Source organism: Cetorhinus maximus, chromosome 8 (genome assembly GCF_964194155.1).
Source record: "Cetorhinus maximus chromosome 8, sCetMax3.hap1.1, whole genome shotgun sequence".
Taxonomy (NCBI): Eukaryota; Metazoa; Chordata; class Chondrichthyes; order Lamniformes; family Cetorhinidae; genus Cetorhinus; species Cetorhinus maximus.
Window position 1 is genome coordinate 47,474,953 of NC_135886.1, and position 11,716 is coordinate 47,486,668.

Sequence of the window (11,716 nt, forward strand, 5' to 3'; positions counted from 1 at the left end):
TACTGAGCACAGGCAGTGAGGGATTGGAGCTGGAAAATACATAATCTGAGCAAAATCCTTGATCAGAAGAATGAAGAGAGATCTAATTACAGATTTAGCTTCTTTTTCTGAATTACTTTGTGAAAATCAAAGTGAATATTCTTGTGTCTAGAATCTGTGCTGTCCACATTTTTCTTTAAGACTTTATTACATAGATGCGACAAATTTCAGTTTCTCCGAAATCAGAAGCTCCCACATTTAGAAAATGAATGTAATCTCTCCCGTTGGGGTAAATGCACAGCCAGTTGTAACACTAGAGGAACACGGAGCAGTAGGGTCGAGGATCAGTCTCTCTGTTCAGTTCACTGGGCTCAGCTGTGGCAATCTGGTAATTGGTCTTTACTCCCACGAGCTGGAACTATGAGATCAGAAATGAGAATTTGGCCAAGGTTCCTGTTCCTGATCACTATTCAGTGACTCCTGCTGCAAGGCTTCCTGTGAGAAGAGAGCCAGACTCAGCTCAACAGGGACATCGGATGAGGAGTCTGCCAAACACTTAATGTCTGACCACACGTTGAGAATGGTTGGGCCGGAGGCTCGCTGCTGAGAGTCAACCTTGCTGAGCAAAGGGCAGGAAACCGGAAGGAAATGATAATGTGGAAGTGAGAACAAGTTCATACTTTGCTGGCTTATTCTTTGTCTTCTTATTATTGTTGGATAAGAAATAAAAGTGCTACAGGCTACAAGCACATGAAATGAGACCCCCCACCCCTCTCCCTGCCCTGCCAACCCTAGTCCCCACAAACGGATTATCGGAGTACAATAATGCAGTGGTTATGCTACGGGATTAACAATCCAGGGTAAAAGGAGTTTAAATCCCACTGTGGCAGTTTGAGAATTTGCATTCAACTTTTTTAAAATGTTTGGAAATTTAAAGAAGTGACCATGCAGCCGTCGGATTGTTAGTACAGAACACACCGCTTCACTTTAGAGACCTTTAGGGAAGGAAACCTGCCATCCTTACCTGGTTTTCTCCATAAATGACTCCATCCCCACACCATCATTGTTGACTCTGAAGTGGCCAAGGAAGCCACTTGTATCAGAATTAGGGAAACCACAGATGGTCAATAAAGGTCAGTGAAGCCCACATGCCAAAAATGGGTATCGAGGAAATTATTCCTAGAAATTCAACTCAATAAGATGAATGATAAGCAAGATACACCTCATTATCACCCAGGGCCATATCAGAAAGTGGTGGCCCATAAACCTCTATCTCTAGATTTTAGCTGTAAATATTTGAAGTCTATGCCAATGCTATAACATTACCTCCGGTTAAACAGAGGTTGTCTTGTACAAGCAGTAGCTGCCCAATCCTCTCACATCCCTCAGTCACTTAAAAGCACCTACCACTGTTGAAATAATTCAGGAATCTAATGTCTTGGACAAGACCAGCATATATTGTCTGTTGTAGGGTGTTGGTTACAATTAAGTAGGTCTGAAGAAGTCCTCATAGTCATACGTAGTTTAACTATAAGTCTATAATGACTGTTAGAACAATTTACACATACACTTGAAGAAGCTGTCTCCATGCTTGCTGGCACACACAGCTCTGTCCAACCTGAGACTGACCCTGGGTGTGGGTTGTGTGCTCTCTCACATCACCGTGTGGGCTATACTGTACTCACTCCCACCTTAACCCTATATCTGTCAGACCCTTATGTTACATTGTCCATCCCTAATTATCCTTGAGAACGTGGCGATGAGACACCTTCTTGAATCCCTCCACAACATATGGTGTAGGTACATCCACAGGGCTGTGAAGTAGGGAGTTTGCAGAATTTTGAACCGATGTGAGAAAAGAAAAGAATGTTTTTTTTTATATTTTTGGGGAATATTGTGTTATTCTGTGGAAAGGTGTGTGTGTGTATATGTGCGTGTATGTGCATGATTTAATTAAGCTAGGCAGAGTTTAATAGGGGACAAGTTATCTGGGTGGTTGAAACATGAAAAGGATAGAGGTGTTAGGTTTGAGGTACAAATAAATAGATCTAATGTTTGAATTTTTAGGTAAGTTCAGAGTTTGTTTGAATATCAAAGGGGAGTCAGAGATATCAAGAAACATATTTGCATCTTGCAGGAGTTCCATAGGTAAACAAGAAGTGGGGCTATTATATTTTACTGACCTGAAAACAAAGACAAGATGCAGACAGAAAAGATTTTATATTTGGAGGGATTGCGTTTCAAAGAGGTGTGAAAACAATGGAACCTGAGATGAAAGGGGATAAAAGATATTTTAGAGTTAACATTCAGCTGTTGAGATATAGCTATTTGAGCTGCTGAGGTAGCTGCTGGAGCTGTTTGAGCTGCTGAGTTGTGAACTGTTAGCTCTGGGCTGAGAGGAGATGCAGTTTGAATCTAGTCAAGCCAGAAAAGTCTTGAGCTACAAAAAGCAGTTTTATTCCAAAGTTTGGATTTTCACAGCAGAGAGGAAGAGAGTTATGGGTTATTTGGTATGCCTTTATTGAAGCTACAGCAGTTTGCCTTGCGTAATATTTCTGGATTTCTTCTAGTTAAACATCTATAAGGGAGTGTTGCCTAGAAGGCGTTTACTTGTGGGTCTGACCAAGTGGAGAGTCTTTTTGGGGGGAATGTTTGTAAGACTAACCTTAATTGTGCAACTGTAATCTTGTGTGCTTAAACTTCTTTTATTCTTGTTAATAAAACTTTTTCTTTTAATTTTTAAAATCCCAGCAGTGTTATTGGAATTCTTGCTGCTGAGATCAATACATCTTTTTCTCATTTTCAGAATACAAAAAAAATGTTGTGACCTGTAAGCCAAGCTTCCCCCTGGGATATGGTTTGGGTAGCAATTAACACCGGCTATGGTCATAACACCCAGAAACAATGAAACACTGGCTACACATGGTTAAGTCAGATGGTATGTGACTTGGAAGGGAACTTGGTTGCAATGGCATTCCCATGTACATGCAGCCCCTTTCCTTTTAGGTGTGCATTCTGGATATTTATGTCATGGTGGGGACATGCCAACAGGCAGGATAAACATTGAGCACAATGACTGTTATACTCCTGTTAGCCAGTTTGTGTAGGAAGAAACCAGTGCCAGTCTTTACTTGGAATAGATTTACTCACAGAGTGAAACATGACAGGTATATATCTCCTGATTCACTCTACTCATATGTCAGTAAGTGTCTCTTTATATGTGCTCAAGTAACCGTCAAATCAATGCCTTCCACCTGTTTGTACTTAGCCTCAATTGATACAATTAACAGTACCACCTCTTTCAGCTCCATTTTGAATCAGTAAGAAGAAACTACAGGAAAGCATGACTGAAGCTGCTAAAAGGCAGACAAGACAGTGGGTGAGAATGGTACGTACATTGGCAATGTCCGCATTAATGCATTGTCTAACACACAAATGTAAAGCACAACAGGCGGGAACTCTGAAATAAAAACAGAAAATGTTGGAAAAACTCAGTAGGTCTGACAGTATCTGTGGAGAGAAAACCAGGGTTAATGTTTCGAGGCTGTATAACTCTCCTTCAGGTGGGAACTCTATACTTACGGAATTCATAACAAATGGTGGAGTTTTGCTTATTTTGTCTACTGGAGAAAACAGATAAGTCATCTGATTTCCTCTCTGTGCTTGAGCTCCCATTTACCTAGCTAAAGAGGGTGTTAAACAGCTAAGTACTACTTAGGAGTCTCAAGGAGCATAGTACAAGATTTAAACACTACTCGTGCATTCTTACAAGTTCCAGTTGAATAACTCATTCCCAGCATTCTTCCTCTTTGGGTTTATTCCATGCACATGTCTGGGAGCTCTGGGAATATTTTCCACATTGTAGCACTTTGACGACACTGGAAAATGTGCAGATGTTTAGATGTCTGGTAAGGAGATAATCAGGCTGAGCATCGATGCTCCTCTTGATCCAATGGCCTGTTGATGATTGTGAGCTGGTAGCTGCTGAAGGGCAGCTTAGGGTGAGGTACCAGGAGTCACGATGGAGTCAAACTGTGGCCAGAGCTGGGAATCAGCAACTGAGAGAATTACCAACATAGGTGTACTGAAGAAGTCCTCCAATTTACCCTCTGAGTTCAAACATCATTGTCTAGAATATCCACAGGGGTTCTTCTGATTCCCCACCATAACATTGACAGAATTCCTGGAGAAACAGTGCAGGCAGCTGAAAAAGCAAATAGTCACTTAGGCAGGTTACCGAAATTACAGAACCCCAATCCCACCTTTCCATGTTGTCACCAGGCAGATTCAGTATGTTGATATCAATAACCTAGTGACAAAGCCAATACGTTCTGAGGTGTGGAAAACAGCCTCTTAATTCATTGCTTCAAATTGCTCCCAGTGTTGCCACTACCAGTGACAGACTTGTGCTTTCTGGTACTTCACCCGTGTACCGCGCTACTCGAAATGTTACATCCAGCTGCAACCCAAGTTTGCAAGGACCAAATTTATGTCCGCGCTGCTGGGGAGTTTTCACAGACTGAGAGGAGAGAGCAAGAAATTTCCCATCACCCATCTTTACAAATTATTCAAACCTTAGCGAGTCGAATATGGTGGAAAATCTCAGCTTGCGTTAATTGTTAAGTCTTGGATATAAATGTTTTGTATTCATTGCTGTCAACTCCTGGCAGTTACTCTGAATCACAGCATTTTGTTACATTATTAGTACATCTATTAGCTAAAAAAAAACCTAGCTATATTATTATATTACATTAAAATTCCAGCTATATTATTATATTACATTAAAATTCCAGCTATATTATTAAGTTATGAGGAGGTAACAAGCTCACAGGCACTTTTTAAAATAAAATTATCCAATTACATTGCCCCCATTTGCTTTTTATTAGCTCCCCAAGTTCCAGTGACCATGCAAAAGATTTAAATATTCAAATATTCAGCTTTTGGACCACTCATCGATTACTATGACATTGATAATTAAACCCCCCCCCCCACCCCCCACACAGGTCAGCTAATTAACAGGCTCAATTAAAACATTTTCTTTCCCACTCAGGCTAAACCAACAATCTGTCAAACCTCGGGACTATTCCAGAACTACCTTTAATAGCTGATAGAGAATTATCTCATGGATTTGAACAGATTTGTGCTTGCTGATATTTCAACCTTACTTCTACACCCTTCCTCTAACCTTCTCCCCTCCTTTCCCTAAGGCTGCAAGTCACACTAGGTATGTTCCACTGCAACTCACCCAAGTGACCATTATTCCAGTGTCAGCCCACATGGGTGGGTGGAATTTTCCGTGCCTGTTGGCAATGGGCATCCTGGCAGGTGTGAGCGGACAACATGGCAAGAAGGCCAAGAATTAATTTCACAATGTCATGAAAAGAGTTTGCAACCGTCTGATCTGCCTGTCAATGGCGGGCTGCGTATCCCCCCACCGGACGTCAGGAACTTCATTTTAATACATCTGCATTGCATTATAAGCCCTGCTCGCTGAAATCATCGCCCTACATCAAATTTACCACCCACATCGGTGGGAAAATATGCCGGTGCAGAACAGTGTGATAGGAGTGGGGGCTGGATGCAGGGGGAGGACTCACAAAGCCTGTCAATGAAGCTGATAGACACCATTACACGTTATTCATTGGGAGTGAATATATTTTCAGATTATAAAGTGACAAAAATGTGTTCACCCGTGCAACCACTTGTATTAGAATTTCTTATCTTTTCTAGGCCTACCACTTCTTCTAGGTGCTGCCCTGACATCCACAGCAGGGGTGGAGACAGCCTGTGCAATGGTTGGCCCTGTTGCCTCTGGTGACTTTGGTGCGTGTCCTCTGGAGAGCCGAGGCCTTGAGGGTCCTGGCTTGCTTTGGCTGTTCTCCTGTTGGCCAGCTGCTCCCTCTGCGGTGACGGAGGATGAGGTTGAGGGGGTCACCGCAAAGGGGGCTCGGAGGAAAAGGACAGCCTCTGAGATTCCTGAGTGGATGACCTGAGGTTACCAGCTGCCGCTCCTTCTCCCATCGGGTGCGTGAGAGCCCCGGCCTGACTCCTTGAGGGGAAGGAGCACCTGGAGGGACATTGAGGTGCCCTGTTTCCCTCTCATTTTGCCACTGCAGGAACTCATCCATGGCTACCGCGATGGCGTGCAGCTCTGCACACATCTCCACGTTCTGCTGGACAAGGACCTCCATGGCATCCGCCATCCTCCCCATGGAGACCTCCATAAGCGCACATGCGGGCATCACTTCATCAGGGAGCAGGCAAATGCACTCCTCTGACTCGTGTGCCACTCTGCTGAGGGCTTCCAACAGCCTGCACAATGTTCCCCCATCTTCTGCTGACTCTCCATGGTGAGTTGGAAGGCCAAGTCCCGAGGCTCATCACCTGACTCAGGCCTCACAGATGCCTCTTCCCCAGCAGTCCTCTGATTGCCGGGGAGCTTGGATAAACCTGCCTCATCCTGCTGTGGACACACGTACATGCAGTGACACGAGATTGTGAACCCGAACCTGCTCTAGATCTAGGTCCCACTGAGGCGTGTGTCTCTGTGCTGGTGGAGGGCGTGGGTAAGCACTATGTCGGGTCTTCCAGGCTGTTTATTTCCAGCTCTTCAATGGAGGAGGTGTCCTCTTGGCTGGAGGTGAGGACCTGATGGAGCTGAGGGACTGGCTGGCTGAGGGTGTCGGTCACTTGGTAGATCTCCCTGTGAACCAAAGTAGAGATAATTAGCGCAGGATAGCAAAGGCTAAAGCAGGAGAGAGAGCACTCACAGTTGTGTTGAGAGAGGGATGATGTGGTGCAGGATCCTCACGTGGGTGTTCACCGCTGACCTCACCATTGCTGCAGGCACGGTCCACGTCCTCACCAGTCAGATGGAACGCTCCTCAAAGTGAGTGAGGGGCCTTGTGGGCCACTCCACCCCGGGTCTGGGACCTCTCCCTGCTGATGTGAGTCAGCTTCTCCTGCATGAAAACAGATGGAGAGAGTGTGAGCAGGACACATGGTACTGCATGGAATGTTTGTGTGGTGAGAGGAGCCATGGACAGGATTAGGGCACGAGCTCCAGAGGACATGAGCCTGATGGAGGTGTGAGGGTGTGTGAGAGAGTTAGTGGTGTTGTCCCTTGAGGTGTGAGATCCCTGTGGATGTGTGATGGGTTTGTGAGTGTGTGAGTTGAGAGTGATGAGAAGAGTGACTTACCCTGGTGGAATGGAGGAGATCATCCATCCTCTTGCGGCACTGGGTGGCTGTCCTCTTTTGCAGGGCATTGACACTGACCACCACTGTCACCACTTTCCACGCAGGTTTGGTGATCTTGCTTGCTGGTCTTTGCCCAGAGCCGGGGTAGAGGATATTGCGGCAAGCCTTCTCGGCATCCAAAAGACGCTCCAGGGACATGTTACTGAATCGGGGGGGCTGCAGTCTTTTTGCCTTTTGGGGCCATGTCTTCTGTGCAGAAGGTCCTGGGCTGGAAGCAGTTTAAATATGGTGCCTGGTATGAGGCAGCGGCGAGGTGACGGTGTGGCGGGCAAATGAGAGCCCACCTGCCATGGAAGGAAATGGCCCTAAACAGATGCACAAATTGATCATAATGAAATGTTAACAAACTGCTCCACCTTAAGACACTTCTCATTTGTTTAAAGTTAATCCTTTTAAGGGTCACTAGCAGAACATGATGTCAAGATAGGCACTGCCTGTCCTAATTCACGATGTCACAAAACATTCCTGCTCTCCATTTGCCAACATTCACTCTTATCCTGTTCCATCATCCGATTCATATTGAGTTGCTTAAAGTCATCCATTGTAATATTGCCTGTTCTGAAACACCCTTATCACTTCATTGAGAAAATTGATAATTTTGTGTTTTTTGATTGTAAAGTGAATGCAAATCACTTAACTGAAACCTGTCAAAGTGGGATCAAGTGGTTAACATCATGTGCAAAGGTGCATTGTCTTGTATCAGGAAACTCTTCCATTAAAATTGATGGACCTGTTTCCATTAATGTTTGGAAACAGACAGTAAACATCTCTTAAGCTTTAAGTTCAGTTGATATTTGACAACCCAATGCATTTGATCTCCTTTACGTCCTTCCTAACTTCAAAGGGAATAATTTTGCTCCAGTTACTCATTTCTTCTGAGGCCATGAGCTGGAGAGTCTGTTGGTCTGATGAAATTCTTGAATCAGAATCTTACCGCACAGAAGGAGTCCATTCGGCCCATCACACCTGTGCTGACTTTATAAAAGAGCTATCCAATTAAGAACACTGCTGCTCTTTACCTAAAGCCCTGCAATTTTTCTTTGCTTTTTAAGTATTTATCCGATTCCCTTTTGAAAGTCCTAATTGTGGAATCCTGCGGTGGAAGTGGGGGCGGGGTGGGGGGGGTGGGAAGGGGGGGGAGGCGGGGGAGGAAATCCCATTGCTGGGGGCGGGGGGTGGGGAGGAATCCCATTGCTGGGGGCGGGGGGTGGGGGGGAATCCCATTGCTGGGGGCGGGGGGTGGGGGGGAATCCCATTGCTGGGGGCGGGGGGTGGGGGGGGGTGGTTAGTGTGGGTCTGTACAATAGTTACCCAGAAGTTAGAAGTGGTTTTAATCATTCTAACTGTTTCTGGGTAACTATTGCTGTAACATAGTCAGAACCATCTGAAGTTTGTGATTAAAATCACAATTGCCCATCAGAAGTTTGCACTTCCCAGGCAATTGCTGTGCAATCCTTACCTGGGAACTTCCGGGCATGGTGTTCCTCAGCGCATCTCTGGGGTACCCCCCCCAAATACGATGCCCTGGAGCTCGGGCCCTATAATACGTTCTCACAGATCTTGCTATTTAAATGAAGTTTCATAATTATGATTTAAGTTGCCAGAATTGCTCCACTGCGTCATAACTAAATGCCGCTTTCTTTAAACATGAGCATTAAGGTGTGGACAGGGGGAAAAATAGCAAGAGATTTTTAAAAACACAGGGCTTTTGTTTAATTTCATTTGACACAAATTTGTCCACCAGTCGGATTCCAACAGCAGCAAAGAGGTTGGCATTCTTCCTTCTTAAGGCTTTGCTGCCATCTAGTGGAACATCAGGAGATGCCCTCTCCACTGAATAAATTGGGCTGGTCAATAAAATCATTTATGTTTTTGGTCAGTCTCACATGAATGGACAACAATTAGAAAACTTAAGAGCCTTCAAACCAAACTACTGAGCTATTCATATAGGTATGTTCCATTTTGTCCCACAAGCAGAGATCTACTTACCTAAGCCAGGTAATTAATACAGGCACCAATTGGCAAGAGTCAAAGCCTGGCAACTGAAAGAGGCATTACTGCGGTCATCTTAGAGCAAACTTGACCAAAGAGCCTGAAAGTACCAAAGCTCCATATTCAATTTATCATTGTACCAGCTCAGGCTTGTCTGGTTAAAGAATTGACAAATTGGCAAAACAGGCAAATTACTGACCGTACCCAACCAGCCTGTGCTTGCAAAACTCAAAACACAGGGTCCAACATTAGATGTGATTCCATGATTGGACAATACTTGTTAAACAATCCTGACTGAGCTAAGAATTACACTGAAAACCAATTTAAGGTTATCAGTTGGGCTTGCAGTGTGGCTCATTTACACATGCCACATATATTCACACACAGTGCCCTGTTCTTTGCAGACAGAAGGAGCATGCCCACTCACTGTGCCTTTTTCAACTAAACAAAAGATTTGGGACAGCCATTCCTTGCTTCATTCCCAATGGCAATGCCCTGGCCAGTGTCGACCTGCTTGGTTTGAATTTGAACAACAGCTTCCCTGCTGCATTCTCCATGGCAATGCCTCTACCAATTAGCAGTCTCTCCTCATGCTGTAAAAATTGTTGTTCCCTTTACTGTTGGTAATCTTGCAATCAGTTCTGATGAGTGCAAGATGAAAGGCTTCAACATCATGTCTCTTTTTTCGGCAATACTCAAGTTCTGTACTAGTAAATGACTATTGACAGATAAATTGAACTTTAAGATCAATAAACATATTCAATCAATAACATGTCACATCCCATTTATATTTGGATCCCGAGGAGGAGAGTAAATGAGAAATAAAGAGGTTCCTCTATACGAAATCAGGTAATCTCCTTCTCTTCATCGCTGGAATCCTGAGCGTGAGACAACTCCTTAGTGCAATACTGGAGCCTTCAACAGGTTAATGTCCATAAACAGAGGACTACAGGATCATCAGAACATAAGGAAGCATGGAACAAGAAAAAGGCACATCTAACTCTTCGAGCTCACTTCTTCCACAGCCCTATCTAGTTAATCACCGAGGGAAAAGTCCTGTTAACCTTTGGAGATCAGGGGGTAGATTAACAATAAAAACTCCAAAATATTCATCTGTCTTCCCACCTTCACTATTCAACTGTGATGTGCTGCCCTCCAAACAACATTCACCAATAGCCCCCAGCAACTTAACTATGCCCTGTCCAGCACTCAACAGCTACACTAGTCTACATTTCAATGCCAGCATCAGCGAGTTAAGCTATGGTTTCAGGGAGATCCAGCAGTGCATTTTGACACCTTGTACCCAGTTTCCATGTTCCTCTGTTACAAATAAAGCTGTTTTAAACACTCTATCTCTAATGGTTTAGATTGCACCCACTGTATTTCCACCCTGCTCAAATTCCATGATGGATTTTGCCAAAAGTCAGGGTCAAGGACAAGCCTAAAACAGTGCAGTTCGACAAGTAATTGGTTTAGGAGTGGCTGACACATCCATCCTAAAGTCCATCAACCCTAGGAATTGCTATTGGAAAACTGAGGAATCTTAGAGCAGTAGCTGAAGATAACCTTTGCTGGATTCTTAAAATTGAATTGCACTGTATCATTGTGGTATTAGAGACTCAATACTTTACTTTGGAATCACTTTTAGGATTTCTGTTGTTGCTCGTTAGGCTTCTGGATGATTCCCAAGACACGTTTTGCTGTGGTGAACTTCCCGAAAATAAATGGGAAGGCTGCAAAATGGATTTCTTGTTTCCTGTTCTCCACTGCTTACCGTTCTGCTGAATGAGTAGGAGTGTCAGGAGACTAACATTTCACTCTGATCTTTGAACATTAGCACTTGTTCTGTGCAAACCAACTGTAGGTGCTGGACCTCCCACCCTCCGTTTCCTATCACCTCAGTAGTGTGGGATACTACACTTACCTCCTCCGTTACATCTCTTCCTGTAGCTTTCCACTCACGGGAATTATGTGCAATTTCTTCCCAGAAAAATAACAGAACACTTGTTAATGTCAGGCACAGATTGATCCACTTAACAAGTATTGAACTTTTCTTCTATCCTGGTGTTGCCACAGGCTGATATATTAACCCTAAGAATGCGGGAACAAAAAGGTACAACAATGCGGACAAAGTGTTCTCTGACAGGCTCTTTCAAATGGAACAGTTTAAGTAAAGACTAGATCCCTGATAAACCCCGAGCAGACTTGCATTTATATTGCAGCTCACTGTGTCTCTCAGAAACAGCTCAAACCCGGATAATGAATTACTGTGAACAGCAATGATTGTCAAGCAGCCAAATACAGTGTCAATTCTCTGCATAGCAAAGATGCCACAAACTGCAGATGGGTACCAGTTTATCTGTTTTTGCTCGAGTGAAGAAATGTTGGCTGAAAGACTAGAAGAACACCTGCTTTTCTGTAAATAGTACTATTGGTTCTTTAAAAGGAAAACAACTTGCACGTCCACAGTGCCTGTCACAATCTT

At 44.1% G+C, this 11,716-nt stretch overlaps 1 long non-coding RNA gene across 1 annotated transcript; it reads left to right on the forward strand.

The window, feature by feature from the left end:
- Positions 1-495: 495 nt before the first annotated feature.
- Positions 496-10,575, forward strand: LOC144683277 (uncharacterized). The gene is made up of 3 exons (XR_013577219.1): positions 496-641; positions 3,301-3,367; positions 9,636-10,575. It is a non-coding gene; the product is annotated as an uncharacterized LOC144683277 (long non-coding RNA).
- The last annotated feature ends 1,141 nt before the right edge of the window (positions 10,576-11,716 follow it).